This window comes from Stenella coeruleoalba (assembly GCF_951394435.1).
Source record: "Stenella coeruleoalba genome assembly, chromosome: 3".
NCBI classification, from domain to species: domain Eukaryota; kingdom Metazoa; phylum Chordata; class Mammalia; order Artiodactyla; family Delphinidae; genus Stenella; species Stenella coeruleoalba.
The window spans coordinates 34,196,483-34,221,485 of NC_137148.1; the positions used below are offsets into that span (position 1 = coordinate 34,196,483).

The window sequence follows — 25,003 nt, forward strand, 5'->3', positions numbered from 1 at the left end:
CAACATTACCACATTTCTTGTTGCTTTGAACAGCAGCTAAATATTTACATTCTGCCATGTTAAGAAAATTGATCTGTTATGTATACTAAGTACTACCTCTCTTCCATTCAATATCTTTCCAGCATTATTTATAAAAGCTCTTTGAGATGGAGTTCTGGTTGGTCTCTCAGTTTGGTCACAGTTCCATTTCAAATTCTGCAAAATTATGGGTTTAATAAACATCAAAGAAAATGCATCAAGTTCATTTCATCTGTGAACCTTCAGAGCAAGAAGGCCCAGGAGGCTAAGGTTTGACATGCTCATGAGTGTGCAATTCTGATATCTATATCCTGATCTTAGAATTCAGGCTCTGACTCCATCAATGTAAGAACTGCTCCTCTCCTGGTCTCTGCAGGGCACTAAGCTTGCTTGCAAAAGTTTATGCATGGCACTCTGTATTTCCCTTTCCTTGCCTGTTTTATTCCTGTTTCATTTAGCACAGCGCCAAGGTTTTTAAGATTCCTGCTTTCTGGGAACAGGTTTCCTGTGTATTTGATATCTTGGTACCTTTTGTGATTATAAGGCCAACACCACAGGAGTAGGGAAGCATACGTACCTGCAATCTGTGAACCGAAAGAAGACTGCTGGATGAAGGGGTGAAAGAGTATATTTAGCTTTTGACGCCCTTTTCTAGGGTAGAAGATAAGCAGGTGGTAGTATCTCTACTTTCCATGGGAAGAGACAGAGTTCTGGAGTGAAGTTTACGCACTGGCCTTCCCTTCATGAAAGTCTCAGTCCTAGTCTTCTTCTGCAACTTACATGTATTCCCTTCTCTGTGGCAAAGCCTTTGTTCACTCATGGTGGTCTTCCTTTCCCCTGAATTCACAGTTCGTCTAGTCTGCAGCTCCTTCTCATCAACCAGTACCAGTTATTAGATGTTGTAACTAATGCTCATTATGTTCATTGAATTTTTATTCAGTCTTTATATCTTGCTTTCCACCTGCAATCCCCCAACATACATATTGATTTTAATCTAGATTGTAAGCTTCCCCAAAAGAAAAAACTATGCCTTATAATCTCCTGTGCCCACTACTGTATCCAGCTTTATAAATATAAAAACATTTGGTTCAAGTCAGTGGGTCAAAATTGTTCACATGGGATATGCTATAAAAGCAAAATCACTACTTCTACTAATAACCATTTTTACAGATTAGGCCATTGTTGACCCCCTTTTTCTTTACTATTTCCTTTTAGATTTCTCAGAAAATTAGTCTACACAGCCTGGCTCTCTCTCCCTAACTTTGGTTCCATCTTTAACTGCTGTAATCACACTATCATGATTGTAACTCATATAAAACCTCTGTGAAATATCCTCAGTGACTACTAAAGAAACTCACCAGCCTTCTGTGATCTCATTCCTAAATCCTAGCACAGAGCTTAGCAGGCATTTACGTTAACATTGTTGAGTAAAGGAATGAGTGAATCCTGCTCAGCCTTGCTGGAACATTTGATACTGCTATACTTCCTTCTTGAAATATTTTCCTCCTTTGGCTTTTTAGCCATGACTCTTTCCTAGTTTTTCTACTTTCTTGTAACTGTCCTTTCTCAGTCTCCTTTTGCCACCTCTTGCTGCTCTTCCAATTCCTAAATGAGAGTGTTATCCAAAGTTCTATTCAAGACTTCAACTTGCTCCATGCTTCTTCCTAGGGTGATCTCATTCATTTCTTTGGCCTCATGCCTTATAATAGATGCATAATAAATTGATCCCATCTAATCTGACCTCCGTTACAGATTCCCTGTCTGCCTATCAGGTAACTAAATTTCATTGCTCCATGGGAAACTTAAACTTAAAATGTTTTAGATGAAGCATAGTATCTTCCCCTTCAAACCTGCTCCTTTATATGTGTCCCTATCATACTTATCTCATATTCCTTCCATCTCATCCTTGGATTCATCTTGAATTCTTACCTGCCCCTCAAACCTCACATTCAGTCAGCCTTAAAGTCCCGTTGTACTGACCTCCAAATCCTCTGTCAGATATGGCCTCTTCTTTTCCATTCCATTGCCAATGGCCTGGTTTCCGGTTGGGACCACTGACATAGCTTTTAGGTAATGTTCCCTTTATACTAGCTACTACCATGTAACCTTCCTCTTCAGGCATTATCCTGCCTCAGCCTCTAGAATGGACTTAATCTTAGAAAAAAAGCTATAGAATTGATTTCAGACAATAGAGTGGCACGTCTCATCAAATTCCTCTTGCTCTCTGTCTCACTTTCATTAACAGGAATCTGGCCTTGGTAACTTATCCAGTATTTAAGTCTTCTAAGGAAATTATTTTCTCTTATGACTCCATCCCACCCTTAGGATACTGAAATTTCACCACTAAATGTTAGGCTGGTAAGTAGAACTTAGTTATGTGTTGAGTCTCTCTGCCTGTTGGTGTTCCTTCAATATTGTCGACTCCAGAGTACTAATTAGTCAGCTCCATTCCCTGTTACGTTGTACTAAAATCCCTAAACACAACTCTGTGTGGACTCTGGCCTTGAGAGGGTACAAACCAGATTGATGGCATATAGGACTCTGACCTCAGCACGTGATCATCTCTGCAGGTAGATCTGTACTGCCCCATTCCCGGTAGTACTTAATAAACAAAACCTCCTATTGGTTTCTGATTGCAATAGAGTAGGGAACATACACAGATTATGAAAAAATATTAATTCTCAAATCATTTTTACTTGATTTGGAAGTCAGTCAATTATCTCCAATTGTAACTATACAATGCTCAATCTGACAGAAAAAAATGTCAAAATCAATTATTTGGTTATTATTTGACAACCTACAATTAATCTCATTAATTTTTTCCCCTGTTGATTAAAGTGATCGGTTATTTGGATTTTTCAGAGACAAAGGCCAAACCTTGAGGAATAAGGATCACTCCTTATTCCTGTCATGTAATCTTGCTTCAGTCCTCTAGCACACGATAGGGCTTTGTGGACAATACAAGTGATTTTGTGTCATCAGAGATAATGCACAATATGTAATACAAACTAAGACACTTCTAAAACTGAACAGATAATTAAAAACTACATGCTTGTAATTTAATATTTGTACTTCACTTGACATAAATGTATAGGAAATACAATTTTTAATATTAAATTAAACCTGACACATCTTGTAGAACACTGAGATTAATCCTTTTGTAAAGGAAAAATCAAAATGACCATGCTGTGTTTTCTCCTTGGATAAATCTGTATCTTTCGTATTGTGTAAAGCCACACTCAGCACGTCTCAGAGACAGTAAGCTGAAGTAAAGGAGGTTGGTTTCTTTACTTTTAAGTCTTTTGATCCAGGATCCCAGATGCTAAATTTGAGAAGCCTTATTACATTAATGCCTCCCAGTAGAGAAGCTCAATATTCATCACAATTTCTTTAAACTTGTTGGGTCGTTTCTTTAAACCAGTAGAGGAGCTGACAGTGAATAGTTTAGAGCAGCAGCGTTTCAGTCAAGGGGCAGAAAAGAAAGCCTGCTCCAACTGCCACCCTTGGTGAAACTTATTAAACCTCTTTTTCATATAGATGTCCTTTTAAGGACTATCAATAGGGTTGTCTGAAAAATAATTAAAAGACACCCCAAGAAATAAAGAATCCCTAAATTACCGCTAACTTCCCATAAACCAGCTCAGCTATACATTCCCCCTCCCCACTGCAGCATCTGCCTGGACCATTCTCAGGAGCTGCTAAGCCAGGGATAACAGTACCCCAAACTTCTAAATCTGCCAGCATAGCATTGGTGAGGGCAGCTTCCTAAATGGGAAGGTCCTGAGACCAGGAAGAATCTATATATGAAATACAAAGATTTAAGAGGAAAATCAATAGAGCAGCAATACTGTTAGGTAATCAGAAAGACCAATAGACCCATCTGTTTCCCTAGAGAAGTGGTATTTAACCAGGGTTGATTTTGATCCAGGAAATATTTGACAACACCTGGAGATGTTTTGTGTTGTTATAAGTGAAGGGGGCAGTGCTACTGGCATTGAGTGGGTAGAGGGCCAGAGATGCAGCTGACCAGCCTGCAATGCACTGGACAGCTTCCACAACAAAGAATGAACCAGCCCAAAATGTCTGTACAGTAGTTCCCCTCATCTGCAGGGGATATGTTCCAAGACACCCAGTGGATGCCTGAAACCATGAATAGTACCAAATCCTATATATACTATGTTTTTTCCTATACGGACATACATATGATAAAGTTTAACTTATAAATTAGGCACAGTAAGAAACTATCTGAATTGCCAGCATCACTACTCTTGCACTTTCGGGCCATTATTAAGTAAAATAAGTGTTACTTGGAACACAAGCACTGAGATACCATGGCAGTCTATGTGATAACCAAGATGGCTAAGTGACCAATGGGCGGGATACCCTGCTCAAAGGGATGATTCACTGCCAAGGTGGGACAGAGTGGTCAGCATGAGGTTTCATCACACTACTTAAACAGTGAGCAACTTAAAACTTATGAATTGTTCATTTCTGGAATTTTCCATGTAATATTTTTGGGCCAGAGATGACCCGGATAACTGAAACCTCAAAAAGCAGAACATCGAATAAGGGGGGACGACTGTACTAACAAGGTTGAGAAAGCTTGCTCTAGTTGAAACTGTACAGGCAGATAAAGTAATTTCCAGAAGTATAAACCAAACATGGAATTGTCTCCCTCCACCCACACACACATTTTCCCACAGTAAAACTCATCTCTCACATGCTTCTCATGGTGTCATTTTACTTTTAAGATATTCTGAATACTTACAGCAACTAAAACTATCACATATGAAACACTGCATTTTTTTTTTTTTTTCGGTATGTGGGCCTCTCACTGTTGCGGCCTCTCCCGTTGTGGAGCACAGGCTCCAGACGCGCAGGCTCAGAGGCCATGGTTCACGGGCCCAGCCGCTCCGTGGGATCCTCCCGGACCAGGGAACGAACCCGTGTCCCCTGCATCGACAGGTGGACTCTCAACCACTGCGCCACCAGGGAAGCCCTGCTTTTTTTTTTTTTTTTAACATCTTTATTGGAGTATAAGTACAATTGTGTTAGTTTCTGCTGTATGATAGAGTGAATCAGCTATATGCATACGTATATCCCTATATGCCCTCCTGTTTGTGTCTCCCTATCCACCCCTCTAGGTGATCACAAAGCACGGAGCTGATCTCCCTGTGCTATGCAGCTGCTTCCCACTAGCTACCTATTTTACATTTGGTAGTGTACATGCCACTCTCTCACTTCTTCCCAGCTTGCCCATCCCCCTCCCCATGTCCTCAAGTTCACTCTCTACATTTGGTCTTTATTCCTGTCCTGTCACAAGGTTCTTCAGAACCATTTTTTTTTTAAGATTCCATATATATGTGTCAGTATACGGTATATGTTTTTCTCTTTCTGACTTACTTTACTCTGTATGACAGACTCTAGGTCCATCCACCTCACTACAAATAACTCATTTTCATTTGTTTTTATGGCTGAGTAATATTCCATTGTATATATGTGCCACAACTCCTTTATCCATTCATCTGTCGATGTACACTTAGGTTGCTTCCATGTCCTGGCTATTATAAATAGAGCTGCAATGAACATTGTGGTATATGACACTTTTTGAATTATGGTTTTCTCAGGGTATATGCCCAGTAGTGGGATTGCCGGGTTGTACGGTAGTTCTATTTTTAGTTTTTTAAGGAACTTCCATACTGTTCTCCATAGTGGCTGTATCAATTTACATTCCCACCAACAGTGCAAGAGGGTTCCATCCTCTCCAGCATTTATTGTTTGTGGATTCTTTGATGATGGCCATTCTGACTGGTGTGAGGTGATACCTCATTGAAGTTTTGATTTGCATTTCTCTAATGATTAGTGATGTTGAGCATCCTTTCATGTGTTTGTTGGCAATCTGTATATCTTCTTTAGAGAAATGTCTCCTTAGGTCTTCTACCCATTTTGGGATTGGCTTGTCTGTTTTTTTGATATTGGGCTGCATGAGCTGCTTGTATATTTTGGACATTAATCCTTTGTCGGTTGCTTCATTGGCAAATATTTTCTCCCATTCTGATGGTTGTCTTTTCATCTTGTTTATGGTTTCTGTTGCTATGCAAAAGCTTTTAAGTTTCATTAAGTCCCATTTGTTTATTTTTGTTTTTATTTCCATTTCTCTAGGAGGTGGCTCAAAAAGAATCTTGCTGTGATTTATGTCAAAGAGTGTTCTGCCCATGTTTTCCTCTAAGAGTTTTATAGTGTCTGTCCTCACATTTAGGTATCTAATCCATTTTAAGTTTATTTTTGTATATGGTATTAGGGAGGGCTCTAATTTCATTCTTTAACATGTAGCTATCCAGTTTTCCCAGCACCACTTATTGAAGAGGCTGTCTATTATCCATTGTATATTCTTGCCTCCTTTATCAAAGATAAGGTGACCATATGTGCGTGGGTGTATCTCTGGGCTTTCTATCCTGTTACATTGATCTATCTTTCTGTTTGTGCCAGTACCATACTGTCTTGATTACTGTAGCTTTGTCATATAGCCTGAAGTCAGAGAGCCTGATTCCTCCACCTCCATTTTTCTTTCTCAAGATTGCTTTGGCTATTCGGGGTCTTCTGTGTTTCCATACAAATTGTGAATTTTTTTGTTCTAGTTCTGTGAAAAATGCCAGTGGTAGTTTGATAGGGATTGCATTGAACCTGTAGATTGCTTTGGGTGGTAGAGTCATTTTCACAATGTTGATTCTTCCAATCCAAGATAATGGTAGATCTCTCCATCTATTTGTATGATCTTTAATTTCTTTCATCAATGTCTTATAGTTTTCTGCATACAGGCCTTTTATCTCCTTAGGTAGGTTTATTCTTAGGTATTTTATTCTTTTTGTTGCAATGGTAATTGGGAGTGTTTCCTTAATTTCTCTCTCAGATTTTTCATCATTAGTGTACAGGATGCAAGACATTGCTGTGCATTAATTTTGTATCCTGCTACTTTACCAAATTAATTCATTAGCTCTAGTAGATTTCTGGTAGCATCTCTAGGATTCTCTATGTATAGTATCATGTCAGCTGCAAACAGTGACAGCTTTACTTCTTCTTTTCCAATTTGGATTACTTTTCTTTCTTTTTCTTCTCTGACTGCTGTGGCTAAAACTTCCAAACTATGTTGAATAATAGTGGTGAGAGTGGGCAACCTTGTCTTGTTCCTGATCTTAGTGGAAATGGTTTCAGTTTTTCACCATTGATGATAATGTTGACTGTGGGTTTGTCATATATGGCCTTTATTTTGTTGATGTAGGTTCCCTCAATGCCTACTTTCTGGAGGGTTTTTATCATAAATGGGTGTTGAATTTTGTCAAAAGTTTTTTCTGCATCAATTGAAATGATCATATGGTTTTTCTCCTTCAATTTGTTAATATGGTGTATCACACTGTTTGATTTGCATACATTGAAGAATCCTTGCATTCCTGGGATAAACCCCACTTGATCATGGTGTATGATCCTTTTAATGTGTTGTTGGTTTCTGTTTGATAGTATTTTGTTGAGGATTTTTGCATCTAGTTTCATCAGTGATATTGGCCTGTAGTTTTCTTTCTTTGTGACATCTTTGTCTGGTTTTGGTATCAGGGTGATGGTGGCCTCCTAGAATGAATTTGGGAGTGTTCCTCTCTCTGCTATATTTTGGAAAAGTTTGAGAAGGATAGGTGTTAGCTCTTCTCTAAATGTTTGATAGAATTCACCTGTGAAGCCATCTTCTCCTGGGCTTTTGTTTGTTGGAAGATATTTAATCACAGTCTCAATTTCAGGGCTTGTGATTGGTCTGTTCATATTTTTTTTCTTCCTGGTTCAGTCTCGGAAGGTTGTGCATTTCTAAGAATTTGTCCATTTCTTCCAGGTTGTCCATTTTATTGGCATAGTGTTGCTTGTAGTAATCTCTCATGATCCTTTGTATTTCTGCAGTATCTGTTGTTACTTCTCCTTTTTCATTTCTAATTCTGTTGATTACAGTCTTTTCCCTTTTTTTCTTGATGAGTCTGGTTAATGGTTTATCAATTTTTTTATCTTCTTGAAGAACCTGTTTTTGGTTTTATTGATCTTTGGTATTGTTTCCTTCATATCTTTTTCATTTATTTCAAATCTGATTTTTATGATTTCCTTCCTTCTGGTAACTTTGGGTTTTTTATGTTCTTCTTTCTGTAATTGCTTTTGCTGTAAGGTTAGGTTGTTTATTTGAGATGTTTATTGTTTCTTGAGGTAGGATTGTATTGCTATAAACTTCCCTCTTAGAACTGTTTTTGCTCTATCCCATAGGATTTGGGTCGTTGTGTTTTCATTGTCATTTGTTTCCAGGTATTTTTTAATTTCTTTTTTGATTTCTTCAGTGATATCTTGGTTATTTAGTAGTGTATTGTTTAGCCTCCATGTGTTTGTATATTTTACATTTTTTCCCCTGTAATTGATATATAGTAATTGATATCTAGTCTTATAGTGTTATGGTCAGAAAAGATACTTGATATGATTTCAAGTTTCTTAAGTTTACCAAGGCTTGATTTGTGACCCAAGGTAAGATCTATCCTGGAGAATGTTCCATGAGCACTAGAGAAGAAAGTGTATTCTGTTGTTGTTAGATGGAATGTCCTATAAATATCAATTAAGTCCATCTTGTTTAATGTGTCGTTTAAAGCTTGTGTTTCCTTATTTATTTTCATTTTGGATGATCTGTCCATTGGTGAAATTGGGGTGTTAAAGTCCCCTATTCTTATTGTGTTACTCTCAGTTTCTCCCTTTATGGCTGTTAACATTTGCCTTATGTATTGAGGTGCATAAATATTACAATTGTTATATCTTTTTCTTGGATTGATCCCTTGATCGTTATATAGTGTCCTTCTTTGTCTCTTGTAATAATCTTTATTTTAAAGTCTATTTTGTCTGATATGAGAATTGCTACTCCAGCTTTCTTTTGATTTCCATTTGTATGGAATATTTTTTTCCATCCCCTCACTTTCAGTCTGTATGTGTCCCTAGGTCTGAAGTGGGTCTCTTGTAGACAGCATATATATGGGTCTTGTTTTGTATCCATTCAGCCAGTCTATGTCTTTTGGTTGAAACATTTTATCCATTTACATTTAAGGTAATTATCGATATGTATGTTCCTATTCCCATTTTCTTAATTGTTTTGGGTTTGTTATTGTAGGTCTTTTCCTTCTCTTGTGTTTCCTGCCTAGAGAAATTCCTTTAGCATTTGTTGTAAAGCTGCTGTGGTGGTGCTGCATTCTCTTAGATTTTGCTTGTCTGTAAAGTTTTTATTTACTCCATCGAATCTGACTGCAATCCTTGCTGGGTAGAGTAATGTTGGTTGGTAGGTTTTTCCCTTTCATCACTTTAAATACCTCCTGCCACTTCCTTCTGGCTTGCAGTGTTTCTGCTGAAAGGTCAGCTGTTAACCTTATGGAGATTCTCTTGTATGTTGCTTTTCCCTTGCTGCTTTAATATTTTTTCATTGTATTTAATTTTTGATAGTTTAATTAATATGTGTCTTGGCTGGTTTCTCCTTGGATTTACCCTCTATGGGACTCTCTGTGCTTCCTGGACTTGATTGACTATTGATTGACTTGTGATTGGCTTGATTGGCTCTGTTTGTGGTCTCCTTTTTGCAGGCTCCAGTTTCGTAGTTCCTGTTGGTTTTGGTGTCTGCCCTCTGTGGGTAAAGTTGGTTCAGTGGCTTGTGTAGGCTTCCTGGTGGAGAGGACTGGTGCCTGTGTTCTAGTGTATGAGGCTGGATTTTATCTTTCTGGTGGGCAGGACCATGTCTGGTGGTGTGTTTTGGGGCATCTATGAACTTATTAAGATTTTAGGCAGCCTCTCTGCTAATGGGTGGGGTTGTGTTCCTGTCTTGCTATTTGTTTGGCGTGGGTTTCCGCCCTGGACCTTGCTCGTCGTTGAGTGGAGTTGGGTCTTAACGTTGAGATGGAGATCTCTCGGAGAGCTCTTGCTGAGTGATATCACGTGGGGCCAGGAGATCTGTGGCGGTCCAGTGTCCTGAATTTGGCTCTCGCACCTCAGAGGCTCAGGCCTGACACCTGGCTGGAGTTCCAAGACCCTGTCAGCCACACAGCTCAGAAGAGAAGGGAGAAAAGAAAGAAAGAAAAATAAAATAAAATAAAATAAAATAAAATGTTATTCAAATAAAAAATGTTTAAAAATTATTAAAATTAAAAAAATTAAGTAATAAAAAATAAAGAAGAAGCAGCCAAACCAGTAAATAAATCCACCAATGATAACAAGTGCTAAAAGCTATACTAATATACACATAAAAATCAGTAACTAGTCTGTCGCATACAGCAAACCCCAAGTCTACAGTTGCTCCCAAAGTCTACTGCCTCAATTTTGGGATGATTCTTTGTCTATTCAGGTATTCCACAGATGCAGGATACATCAAGTTGACTGTGGAGATTTAATCCGCTGCTCCTGAAGCTGCACAGAGAAATTTCCCTTTCTCTTCTTTGTTTGCACAGCTCCTGGGGTTCAGCTTTGGATTTGGTCCCATCTCTGCATGTAGGTCACCCTCTGGCATCTGTTCTTCACCCAGACAGGAGGGGATTAAAGGAACGGCTGATTAGGGGTTTCTGGCTCACTCAGGCCAGGGGGGGGGGAGGGGTATGGATGCAGGCTGAGCCTGAGGTTGCAGAGGCTGGCATGACGTTGCAACTGTCTGTGGCGCCGTGCATTCTCCCAGGGAAGTTGTCCCTGGATCCCGGGACCCTGGCAGTGGCGGGCTGCACAGGCTCCTGGGAGGGGAGGTGTGGATAATGACCTGTGCTTGCACACAGGATTCTTGGTGGTTGCAGCAGCAGCCTTAGCATTTCATGCCCGTCTCTGGGGTCCGTGATGATAGCCGCAGCTTGCGCCTGTCTCTGGAGCTTGTTTAGGTGGTGCTCTGCCTTCTGTGGGCAGACGGGGAAGGAATCCCCTCTCCTTGTGCACCCCGAAACAATGGTCTCTTGTCTCTTCGGCAGCTCCAGACTTTTCCCGGACTCCCTCCCGGCTAGCCGTGGTGCACTAGCCCCCTTCAGGCTGTGTTCACGCCACCAACCCCAGTCCTCTCCCTGCGCTCCGACCTCCGAAGCCAGAGCCTCAGCTCTCAGCCCCCGCCCGCCCTGGCGGGTGAGCAGACAAGCCTCTCGGGCTGGTGAGTGTTGGTCGGCACTGATCCTCTGTGTGGGAATCTCTCCACTTTGCCCTCCGCACCCCTGTTGCTGTGCTGTCCTCCGCAGCTCCGAAGCTTCCGCCCTCCACCACCCGCAGTCTCCACCTGTGAAGGGTCTTCCTAGTGTGTGGAAACCTTTCCTCCTTCATGGCTCCCTCCCACTGGTGTGGGTCCCGTCCCTATTCTTTTTTCTCTGTTTTTTCTTTTTTCTTTTGAGTTACCCAGGTACGTGGGGAGTTTCTTGACTTTTGGGAAGTCTGAAGTTTTCTGCCAGCGTTCAGCAGGTGTTCTGTAGGAGTTGTTCCACTTGTAGATGTATTTTTGATTTATCTGTGGGGAGGAAGGCGATCTCCGTGTCTTACTCCTCTGCCATCTTGAAGGTCCAGCCAAGGCATTGTTTTTGGGTTTGTTTGAAACCCAACAGAATATGTGGCTTAGACACGTATTTCTACCAATCTCTTGATTTTTACCTCAAAATTTCTTTCAATTGTTCTGACAATTCTCAAGATAATCAGTAAATTTTTCAGGCTAAAATTAAACCATGCAGATAAGTACCTTTTATTCATTGATCTCCATCTCCACTCCAGGAACTTCTGTGTGGCACGAGTTTTGCAGGGACTAGATTTGTCTAGTTCTTATTTAACTTATTTAATAAATAAAGTGCCTGTTGTGTGCAAGACACTGTGATAGGAGTTCTGTGTGTGGCTGAGAAGAGGTGGGCAGTTGGGAGATTAAAATAACAGCACTTATCAAGTAAAGGAAGGGAAGGTGGTTCCTTCTATTAAGCATCCCTTATGCCTCATGTCCTGCTCTGGACTATCGAGCATTTGGTAGACATTTATTGAGTATCTATTACATGCCATGCATTGGGTCAGGGATATGGAAATCAAAGAGTACACGGTTGATCCTTGAACAATGCACATGGTCTAGGGGTGCCCACACTCTGTGCAGCCAAAAATCTGCGTATAATTTATAGGTGGCTCCCTGTATACTTGGTTCCTCTATATTCGCGGTTCTGCATCTGCCTACTCAATCAACCATGAATCACGCTATGCTGTAGTGTTTACTATTGAAAAAATTTACATATAAGTGGACCCAAGTAGTTCAAACCCATGTTGTTCATCCTTGTGGAATTCATATCATAGTGGGGTGAATTAGGCAAGAAAAAAATTCACCATTATTATAAAGTATGATAAATGCTGTAATAAACTGTATGTGATACTCTTTGATAAAATAGTTGTTCAGTCCATGATCTTCTAGAGATCCTTGATGACAAAAGATAAAGTGTGAGAATAATACCCAAGCATATGCAATCATTAAGGCTATACTTTTTCAATGTTAATGTGCATATGGATCACTTGAGGACCTTGTTAAAATCCGGGATGGGGCATGAGATTCTGCATTTCCAGTAAGCTCTCAGGTATTATCAATGCTGTTGTTTGAAGGACCACACTTTGAATAACGAGGAATTAAGGTAATATTGGCATCTCTTGCTCATAAACTACATACCCATTACACCATCTTCTCTCCTCAGTTTCCTATGCTTCTCCACTCCCAGTTCCCCTCTTCTCACACACACACACACACACACACACATAGACACACACATGAATACATACATACACATTGATTCACATATTTCTGCTTGTGTGATTTCCAAGTTTGGAGAGATGTCATAAACACTGTGTTGTGGGTTATGAAAGAAATGTGGCAAAGATCAGGGAGAAAACGGCATATTTTGTTGACAATGTTGGCCTTGGCTACTTTAGCAGAACCTAGAGAAGAACTCCAAAGGGATCTTTGTTCCTAAACAATGTGGGAAAGAACCAGAAGAAAACCACACTTTCTCTGGTATTCTGCTCTGCTTCAACGCCCAAAGGTCCTGGACAGCCCAAGAAAGACAAGACAGTCTGTACCTAAGAGAGAGATATACTTTACCTAAGAGGAAACAAGAAAATCTGTTTTGCACAGCACTGTCTGGTTCTTCCTCCATTCACTGCCCCCAAAGATGCTCCATGAAGTCGAAAGAAATCAGACTCCCAGGAGCCTTTAGTAACATGTAGCTCAGGGTCCTAAGGCCCCTCAAGATGGGACTCCCTTTGCTTGCTGCACCCCAGCTACACCAGCCTTCTTTCTGCTAACCAAATACCTAAGCTCATTCCAATTTAGCCCTTGTGTGCATCCTTCTGCTCTGCCCCTTGTTGTTTGCATGGCTGACACCCTTTTCATTCAAGTCTTAGCTTAAATGTCATCTTCTTAAGTTGACCTTCCTGTATCTAAAGTATCTAACTCAACCCACCCTCCCTGTTAGTCTTCAGCCCATGATCAAGTTTGATTTTCTTCATAGTATTATATTTATCACCAACTTCAAGCTTCATACTATTTAATTGCTTATTTGCTTATTGTCTGCTTCCCACCCACTAGAATCTAAATTCAATGAGAGTAAGTATCTAATCTGTCTTACTCACTATTGTATCTCTAGCAAAAGGCACAGCAATTGACACATAAAAGACACTCAAATATTTGTTGTATGAAATAATATCTTTCCATCTCTGTACACCTCAATATCTTAATCTATAAATGGACAGATGATGCGATCTACATATAAAAGTATAAAGTAAAATAAATGATAAGCACTAGACATGGATCACATAAAATACTCCACAAATATTAGCTTTTATCATCACTATTAATTATTATTTCTGCATTATTAACTCTGAGCACTAAGTGCCTGGCACATAGTAGGTTCTCACCAAATACTGGCTTAGCAAACGAATGAGAACTGCACCGAAAAGTTATAAATACTATGGCTGCCAAAAATTCTTAGTACTACTCAATGGAAATATTGTCACAGCATCCAGGAGTGCCTAAGATAGATAAATGTGTTTTAAAGTCCTCTCCCTTATTGATTCCCTGGACCATGAGTTCCCTTTCCTGTACCAGATGCAGCAATGGCAAGAGCCACCATCTCTAGAAGGCTCTGTTCCTTACCGACATGCCATTCCAGATTCTTACCACAAGTATAGGTTCTCCTGAAATCCAGAGCCAGAACCCACCTGTAGGGGGCTCAACTGCAGGGTAACTTACTCCATGACCATCTCTTCACCCCGTAGTTTTATCCTTGGGACAGGTACCTAAATCTAACCGTGCACGGCAGGCATTGAAAGAGACGCAAAGAAGATTCAGTCATATTCAGGGAGTATGCATCATAAGTGAAAAGAAAAAAGTTGCGAAGGCAGATGTGGTTGTCACACAATCAGCCCTGTCTTCCCACTCCTCTTTAGGAACTGATTGTTTAAGATGCTGATGTCTTTTTAATGTCACTTCCTTCCCTGGATTCTACCTCCTTCCCTGGATTCTCCACTAAAACCTCCCTGTAGTGTCAGACTCCAGAATTTGGGGCAGCTTTGAATATTTGTAAGCACAGGAGCAGCTCTGGTTACCTGGACAGACAGAAGAAATGTACTGGGGAAAGGGAGGGGCCAGAGTAGATAAAACCAAATCCCCATCACTAAAAGCAACTATTCTGAATGAAGAATATCTACTGTGTTTTTCCCTCTAAGAAATCAAATATGAACCATGGCAAATAAACAGTCCAATTATTATATTCTCTTAGATTTGAGAGCCAGAAGGTCTCTGAAGCCTATTTAGCTTTGTTCTTGCACGTCTGACACTATTGGTTTTCCTTTTATGAATAACGAAAATCTGAAATAACACAACATTACCCTTAATCATGTTTGTGCCACAGAAATAACATCTCCTTGAAATACAAGCCTTTGATTCTACGATGCCCTCACAAAACACCACTTGCCAAGAGCTGGATCTTTTTTTCTTTTATCAAAGAAGTGTTTGAGGCATGGGGATTATTTATTCCTCCTGTCTTCCTTCCAATCTCCCTTCCTCTTCATCCAGACTTGAGATCTGAGATCTGTATGTGTAGAGAAAAGCATACCTCATCTTACTTTCCAAACTCATGGCAAAACTAAAATAATAAGCAATGTCTGTAGATCTGGTGCACACATACACACTGGTTTATAAAAACTAGAACATAGGTACCATTATTAGACCTAAGAAGATTCTGAATAGCATCACCTTAATGTTACATGATATTTTGTTCCATAAATCCAAGAACACACATACGTATTACATGCTATATAAACATTCCCAAACCACTTAACTCAAAGTACATATTTGTTATAAAGCATTATTTCTTGCAATAGTATTGGTTATATAGAGTATTGATCAGGGATATACAGTATTGTCTTACTTTCAAATGAAAAGCCCATGACTCTACATTGTATCTAAAATGGGTAATGGATGTTGCTATTTGTGAAATGAAAATATTGCAATGACACTCAAAATGTATTAGCTGAAAACTAACTTAGTATTTCACAAACACCTAGTATGTACCCTGTACCAGGCTAGCAGTCAATAGAAAAATAGACAGCCGTTCTCTGCCATCAAGCTCTTTCTTAATCTCTCATGGTAAAAAAATAAGCCAACAATGGAAACTTGGGAAAAATGACACCAACAGTCTCATCTAGGGCCTGGTGATCCACCAGCTTCACCCTCCTGCCTCTTCCACATCCCAACATACATATGTTGATTTTATTGGCTGCAAAGCAAATGTGGTAACATTAAGGGATAGATTAAAAAATAAAGAAGATATGCAATTTTCCTACCTTTAAGAGAGCTTCCCTAGAGAAAACTATCCATTTACCCATATATCCTTTTAGTCTGTGTTCACATGCATTCATATTTTACATAGTTTGATTGGTGTGTACCAAGCACATTGGATTGTATCATCAATGTTTTTCGATAGTATTACATAGTCTTCAAATATTGTTTAAATGATTGCATCATATTGCACATGCTAATACATACTTTAACAATTCCTCTATTAGTATGCATTTTTGAATTTCCTCTCATATAAATTATATAAAGAAAAGTTCTTCCTTTCTTTTTTTTTACAAAAAATTGTCAGAAATTCAGTAGACACATTTTTGGAATGATTTAACAATCTTTCTTCCTCTATCACTTCTTCCTGCATCCTCTCAGAGTTGTGTAACTACCTTAAGAGAAGTAAAGGACACTAAAAGCTGGCTGTGGAAGTCATGGCAGTTATGAGTGGGGAAAATTACAGTGACAATGAACTCCTTTTCCACTCACTTCTGATAATGACCCTCTTCTAATCCCATACTTTTCTCAGTCAGCTCCCCACAAGACACAGGCGTTTCTTGTTTCAGTTTTGATGCCTCACACCTCACACCTCTATTTCCTCAAGTATATTCTTTTTTGCCAGTCCTTAAAGTGTCTAGCCACCCAAGACCGTACCTCAAAGAATTCCCCATGCCCAAAAGCCTAGATATTATCTGGACCTGGAGGCACACTATTTAGAGCACACACAGAAACAAATACATCCCAAACAGCTGTTTTACTTCTTAAGGAAATTCTTTTATTTGAAAAATCTTTTTTATTGAGCCAGACTATTTGTATTGTCTTCTGATAGGAACTGTTCGGATTGGATTTAAATTGTGGTCAAGTATGTACTCCATGTTCTTATTCACTTTTGGTGAACGAAAGTTAGAAGGATCTCCCGTGGTAACCAGTCATTTTCTAGTGATCCCAGGTTGATATAAAAACAAAACAAAACAAAACAAAAAGTAACAACAATAAACCCTGTTATTTACTGTATTACACTTGTTAGAGCTTAAATTTACTTAGGGAGTTAACACTCGATCACACAAGATTGCAAATAATTAAAAAAACAACTCCCTAATTAGAAGTTACTTATTTTATACAAGCCAAGCAAATACTTTGTAAGTGAATAAGCCCAAGATTAGATCATGAAAGTCAGAAACTCTGTGCAAACATAAGGAAGGGATTGCTGTGAGCTGGCTCTATTTCTGTGTCAGAACAGGCAGAACAAGAGGAACTATTACGGCCAGTTTGTTTTGCATTGGACTTGGAAGAGTCAATTCAAATCAGCAAATATATTTTGAACACCTGCAATGTAAAAGGAAACATGCTAAACACCATGAGGGATATGGACAAGTTCTAGCTCCAATAAACTCAAATGAATGTCTTTAAAAGAATGGTCCTGGGCTTCCCTGGTGGCGCAGTGGTTGAGAGTCTGCCTGCTGATGCAGGGGACGCGGGTTCGTGTCCCGGTCCAGGAAGATCCCACATGCCGCAGAGCGGCTGGGCCCGTGAGCCATGGCCGCTGAGCCTGCGCATCCGGAGCCTGTGCTCCGCAATGGGAGAGGCCACAACAGTTAGAGGCCCGCATACCGCAAAAAAAAAAAAAAAAAAAAAGAATGGTCCTTACCTTTAAGGAATTTTAAATTAAAAATTCTATAGAATACTGCCAAGAAGGCTATTATTTTACTTTCCACTATTCATTTCTCACTATCAGTGTACTTGAATTGCAGCATATTTGAATTCGCTGAATTAGCTTCTTGGTCATGAAAATTTTTCTCAATACATTTGAGGTTACTAGTCCTATGGAGTGACTTGCCCCAAATCACACAGTGTATCTGTCAGAGTATCAACAGAAAACATATGGAAAAATCCAATTAGGATAATTCAAGGAGAGTTTATTTACAAAGGGAACATGTGGACGGGGTAATGTATAATCTCAAGGCTAGTAACAGCTGAAGAACTGTTGCCACTTCTAGGCTGCAAAGAATAAGGATAAGGAGTGTTACCAGAAACTGGTAGAAGAGGGCTGTAATGAAGGCTGCCTTGAGAGGGACAAGGAACTTCAGTGAAGGGACTCACCTGTCTCAAAGCAAGCTCAGAGAGGGATGCAGAGCAATAAATGCCCCAACATCACTTTCCTATAGCCACTTGAGGTACCTCCACTGGTTAAACTGAATTGTAAACCTGAGAACACAGAAACCCATTAATTAATTCCATAGTAGTGAGCCTTCTGAAACCAAGGGCAAGGTGAAGAACAGTGGAGAGATCTGGAGGGGAAAAGAAACAGTATCTGGGCATATAGCTTTGGTTGTAGTAGAGTTCTCCTAACTCTAAGTCCACTGTCAACTAGAACATAATTCTTCTCATATTACTCAAGATGCTTAATGAATTGAGTTGAGTTACTGAATTGAACCATAACTTCCCAACAGGAAGGAAGCACTGGGCATGTAATGTTGAGTCAGGACCCAATGAGGGTGGGTCTCAGACCATCTCCTACTTTTAGAATTGGAATCAGATCAAAGAGCTGTACTCGGAAGCAGATGGGAAGCCAGTGTAGTGCCCAGGGCCAAGTGAGTAGAATGTTCCAAACGACCAGATCCATTCAGTATCCTCTTTTGCTAAACAGTGACACAACTCAGCATGTGACAGGCCAGACACTGTGTGAAGTGTGGGACCATTGCCAAAGACAGATCTGGTTTGGCTTAAAAGAGACATGGTAGTTTTCAGAATTTGCGAGTTAACTCTGTGAAGTGTCTTTCCATGTGAGAAGAGATCTGGCAGGATGAAAAAGTTTAAGAACCATTGGTCCTTTGCACACATCTAAGACCCCTGCTCTAGTCAGAGGTGGAAGTGAACTCCAGAAGACAGGAGTAGATGCACATCTCTTTGTGGGTTTAAAGGCAGCTCTCTTAGAAAAAAGAATCCTCCTACACTGTTGGTGGGAATGTAAATTGGTGCAGCCACTGTGGAAAACAGTATGGAGGTTCTTCAGAGAAACTAAAAATAGAAATATCATATGACCCAGCAATTCCACTCCTAGGAATATATCCAGACAAAACTATAATTCAAAAAGATGCATGCACGTCTATGTTCATAGCAGCACTATTCACAATGGCCAAGACATGGAAAGAATCTAAATGTCCATTGACAGGTAAATGGATAAAGAAGATGTGGTACATATATACAATGGAATACTACTCAACCATAAAAAAGAATGAAATAATGTCATTTGCAGTAACATGGATGCAATTAGAGATTATCATACTAAGTTAAGTAAGTCAGAAAGAGAAAAACAAATACCATATGATATCACTTATATGTGGAATCTAAACTATGACACAAATGAACCTATCTATGAAACAGAAACAGAGTCAGGGACATAGAGAATAGACTGCTGGTTGCCAAGGGGGAAGGATGTGGAAGAGGGTTGGATTGGGAGTTTGGAATTAGTAGATGCAAACTGGTATATATAGAATAGATAAAGGACAAGGTCTTACTGTACAGCACAGGGAGCTATATTCAACATCCTGTGATAAACCATAATGAAAAAGAATATATCAAAGTGACTGAGTCACTGTACAGCAGTAATTAACACAACATTGTAATTCAACTATACTTCAATTTAAAAAAAAAATAATAAAGGCAGCTCTCCTAAACCTCCACTACAGCAGAATCCCAGAAATAACAATTAATCTTATATGAATAAAAGACACTTCCCAGGACCAGTCATGAGACTGGGAGCACTGACATGTGTGGGCATGACAAGAACAATGGTGGGGCCATTTTAGGATGATATACTAGATATCTTACTAGACCTCTCTCTTTCCTTCTTGAATCTGTATTTAATAATAATGGTGTCCATTATTCCTTTGTACACATATCTCATTGGGGTATTATGATAATCAAGGGAAAGATTGAAATAGCACTTTGTAAATTATAGAACTTTATACATAACACAATTGTTATTATTACCCATTGTGGGCTGTCTAAGCATCCCAGGAAGGAATACCTATTTCTACTCCTTATGATGGCTATTATCCTGAAAGATGGTTCCATTGCTGATACCTGCATTACAAAGAGAGTTTTCCCATTGTAGCTAGGTGGATAAGGTGATGAAATCTGCCTTCTCAGGGGCCCCAGCTGAATTCCTGGGTCAGCTTCCTCCTTCTCACCCCAGGAACTAGTAGCTAGAAGCAGATGATAACTCTTAGCTCAATACCAAGACAGGGGCTCAGGGTGCTGTTTGATGAGACCATGAAAAAGTATTCCCTTGCTTCTTGTTCTAACTAGCAAGGCAAAAACACACCTGGTGACTGAAGACTCAATAGAGGAGGGGCAATCAGGTCTCTGAGAAATCCTTGGAGAAATCCCAAGGGAAGAAAAAAAAATCCTGGAATGGAATAACACATTCATATTAACTACTCCCTGATTAGTAGTTAATTGTTGCAAATGAGTTTACCAATCTTTTCCCTGACTATTAGGAAAGTGTGACCACCACAAAGCTGTCAAGCTATGGCACAGATCTGTATTGTACAAACCTTTGATGACTGGACTTCTGTGAGGAAACCACAGATACTCGGGCAAGGTGACTCTGGTTACTAGGGGAGGGTGGCCAAGGAAATTTGCCTACAGTGGAGGCTGATCTGGCGCACCTCAGACTGGCTGAACAGACTGGGCAGGTTTTCGGAGATTAGGATATATGGGATAGAGAAAAGAAAATAGCCTTATATGTTGTTTCATCTCACTACTTACTAACAGTTTGGAATTATCTATGTATTGTTTTTCAGAATTCAAATGAATATAGACACATAGCAACATAGTGTTCTAGAAGCCAATGCATAAGCATGGTATCTATTTCTAAAACATCATTTTTTCCTGATATTTGAAGAAGGAATAGATTATTTTCATCAAACACATACACACATACATAAACATGAAGGAGAAGAGGACTTTCTTCTTTGTGGCAAGCTACTCTGAACAACGCACAGCCCCACACACCCCTGTCTGAGGGCTGCTGTTCATATACAGCCATTAGAAGTATTTGGATGGAAAATTCCAAGGAATTCTACGGATGTAAAGCCCTACATGGTAGCAGAGGGACAGGCAGTGGAAAAAGCCCTTAAAATCTTTTATAAACCTAGAAGTTGAAGACAAAAAATGAGTTATATTAAATTTTTGGTAAACAATATTTAACATGTGCCTGGTGATATCCTAGGCAATATACTGAAGTCCTCCAGGTTATGACTTAAACTAGATCAGGGGCTCCTAAAGTGGACGTAATATCTTCTTGTTCCCTCTCTTCTTCCTGCCACACCCCCTCCGCACATCTTTCACCCCAGTTTCCAGCTGAAAACACATTCACTCATAAACTATCTGAATCATTTGTTATTCCAACAGTGACACTGAATCACTCATAATTTTTTGGAAGACTATGACCCTCAAATATTTTTTCATTTCTTATATTCACAATGAAATGATGAACCATTACACTCCAAAAGGTTACATTGTTCACCATAAAGTCACCTTGTCAGTGGAAAGCAGTAGAGTCAGAGAGGGCCAAGACTGAGCTGCAGGCAACAGAGTTCTGGGTTCTGTCATCTTGGAGGAGTGACTGAGGCCACAGCCCTTGACTGATGGAAGTGGGTCTTGCTTTACATCAATATTAGTTCCCTCTTCTCCTTCTTTGTAATTAGAAACATGAAAGTTGGAAGTTTGGAAGGATAGGCATTGGGGAGTAAGCATTTTGAAAGAAAATGCCCTCTAATGGGGTTTCCAGTGAGAAGGAAATTGGAAAATGCAACTAGTAGCAAGAGTCCCTCCCTTCCCAGTTCAATATTGTGGCTCAAGATTTTACAGCCACAAGTCTCCCCCAAATCAGATAATACTCCCTACCCTCAGGTTTCATGATAATAAAGATAACATCACAAAAAAAAGAGGACCTATGTCCTGTACAATGCATTCATTATCTAGAATAATTTCCCAGAATATTAGAATCAGAGCTAGAGGAAGATTTAAGAGATTTCTTAGGATATGATATTTTCTTTCCAATAGACAACATATATGGCAAGTCAGGCAAATTTCCATGATGCCAAGACATAGTTGGAGTTTCAGGAAAATAGGAGGTAGCATTTTGCTCTACATTCACCATGAAGTAACTCTTCTTCTTAGCTACTTGGTTACAGGTTAGATGAGGTAATCTCATTGTGCTTCAGTTTCCTTAGCTGTGAAATGGGGAAAATACCAGACTAACTTCACTCAGTGGGCTGTTATGAGAATTAAGTGAGGTAATGCATGTAAAGCACTTAGCACAGTACTTACATGGCAAAGAATTAACTGTTATAATTATGATTACTGTCAGAAAATTATTTCTCTGAGCTTCCTTCACAAGCTCCTTTAGTAGCCAGATAATTCCATGTTAGAGGTACATGGTACTTCCTTTTTTCTCTTTATCTAAATTGCTAACTCCCTTTATTTTTATTTTAATTCCTCTGTGTCAGATGTGTTATTGCCATAATACACTCGAATATTTTCAAAAAGTATGTGGGGTATAAATTACAAATAAAAAATTAAGACCATGCCAGACAAAGATACCACAAAAAAAGAAAATTATAGGCCAATATCACTGATGAACATAGACGCAAAAATCCTCAACAAATTACTAGCAAACCAAATCCAACAACACTTTAAAAGGACCATACACCACGGTCAAGTGGAATTTATGCTAGGGAGGTAAGGATTTTTCAATAACTACAAATCAATGTGATACACCACATTACAAAACTGAAGAATAAAAATCATATGATCATCTCAATAGATGCAGAAAAAGCTTTTGATAAAATCCAACATCATTTATGGTAAAAAAAAACAACCAAACACAACTCTCCAGAAAGTGGGCATAGGGGGAACCCACCTCAACATAATAAAGGCCATATATGACAGACCCACAACTAACATCATACTCAGTGGTGAAAAGCTGAAAGCATTACTTCAGGAACAAGACACGGATATCCACTCTCGCCAGTTTTTTTTTTTTTTTTTTTTTTTTGCGGTATGCGGGCCTCTCACTGTTGTGGCCTCTCCCGTTGCGGAGCACAGGCTCCGGACGTGCAGGCTCAGTGGCCATGGATCACGGGCCTAGCCGCTCCACGGCATGTGGGATATTCCCAGACCGGGGCATGAACTTGTGTCCCCTGCATCGGCAGGCAGACTCTCAACAACTGCGTCACCAGGGAAGCCCTACTCTCGCCAGTTTTATTCAACATAGTTTTGGAAGTCCTAGCCACAGCAATGAGAGAAGAAAAAAAAATAAAAGGAATCCAAATTGGAAAAGAAGAAGTAAACTGTCACTGTTTGCAGATGACATGATACTATATGTAGAAAATCCTAAAGACGCTACCAGAAAACTACTAGAGCTCAGCAATGGATTCAGTAAAGTTGCAGGATACAAACTTAATACACAGAAATTTGTGGAATTTCTTTGCACTAACAATGAAATATCAGAAAGAGAAATTAAGGAAATAATCCCATTTACCATCACATCAAAAAGAATAAAATACTTAGGAGTAATTCTGTCTAAGGAGGCAAAAGACTTATACTCTGGAAACTATAAGACCCTGATGAAAGAAATTGAAGATGACACAAACAAATGGAAAGATATACCATGTTCTTGGATTGGAAGAATCAATATTGTCAGAATGACTATACTACCCAAGGCAATCTACAGATTCAATGCAATCCCCATCAAATTACCAATGGCATTTTTCACAGAACAAGAACAAAAAAATTTTAAATGTTTATGGAAACACAAAAGACCCTGAATAGCCAAAGCAATCTTGAGAAACAAAAGCGGAGCTGGAGGAATCAGGCTCCCTGACTTCAGACTATACTACAACACAGCTACAGTAACCAAAACAGTATGGTATTGGCACAAAGACAGAAATATAGATCAATAGAACAGGATAGAAAGCCCAGAAATAAACTCACACACCTATAGTTAATTAATCTATGACAAACTAGGCAAGAATATACAATAGAGAAAAGACAGTCTCTTCAATAAGTGGTGCTGGAAAACTGGACAGCTACATGTAAAAGATTGAAATAAGAACATTCTCTAACACCATACACAAAAATAAACTCAAAATGGATTAAAACCTTTTCAGATTGACTTCTTTCATTAATATGCATCTTAACTTCTTTCATGTCTCTTTATGGCTTGATAGCTCATTTCTTTCTAGTACTGAATAATATTCCACTGTCTGGATACATCACAGTATATTTATCTATTCACCTGAAAGTAACATTTTGGTTGCCTCCAAGTTTGGGAAATTATAAATGAAGCTGCTATAAATATCCATGTGCAGTTTTTTTTGTATGGACATAAGTTTTAAATTCCTCTGGGTAAATACCAAGGAGCACAATTACTGGGTCACATGGTAAGAGTATATTTAGTTTTATAAGAAACTGCCAAACTCTTTTCCAAAGTGGATGTGCCATTTTGCATTTCCACTACCAATGAATGAGAGTTCCTGTTGCTCCACATCCTCACCAACATTCAGGATTTTGGCCATCCTAATAGATATCTCGTTGTTTTAATTGCATTTCCCTAGTGACATATGATGTGGAGCATCTTTTCATATGCTTATTTGTTATGTGTATATCTTCTTTGGTAAGGTATCTGTTAGGGTCTTTGATGTACTTTCTAATAAAGTTGTTTCTTAATTATCTTTTGTTTCTATCTGTTGTTTCAATGGATCTGGGTTTGTTCTTGCCATCTTATTTGTGCCTTCTATTTGCTAAACTTTTTCTTTCTGTCTTATTTTATTGTTTTCTGTCTTCTTTTGTATTAATCAAATTTGCTTTATTTCCCTCTTTTTCCTCTACTGGTTTGGGAGTTATGCATTTGATTTCTATTTTATTCTTCATCCTTAAAATTTTAACAAACATACTTACTCTACAGCCTAGCATTGATGTTTCTATCCTTCTCTTGAAAAACATAATATTAGAAAACTGAGTATTCCTTCCCACGTTATATGTCATTATTGTCAAAAATCTTATTTCTACCTTGATTTTAATCCTCTGCCCAAATTAATAATCATT

General features: G+C 39.1%; 1 protein-coding gene across 1 annotated transcript in view; it reads right to left on the reverse strand.

Annotated features, from left to right (window-relative positions):
* PLCXD3 (phosphatidylinositol specific phospholipase C X domain containing 3) overlaps window positions 1–25,003 on the reverse strand; it is a gene marked incomplete at its 5' end in the record, with an annotated part of 184,462 nt that overhangs the window by 58,444 nt on the left and 101,015 nt on the right. The window lies entirely within an intron of this gene.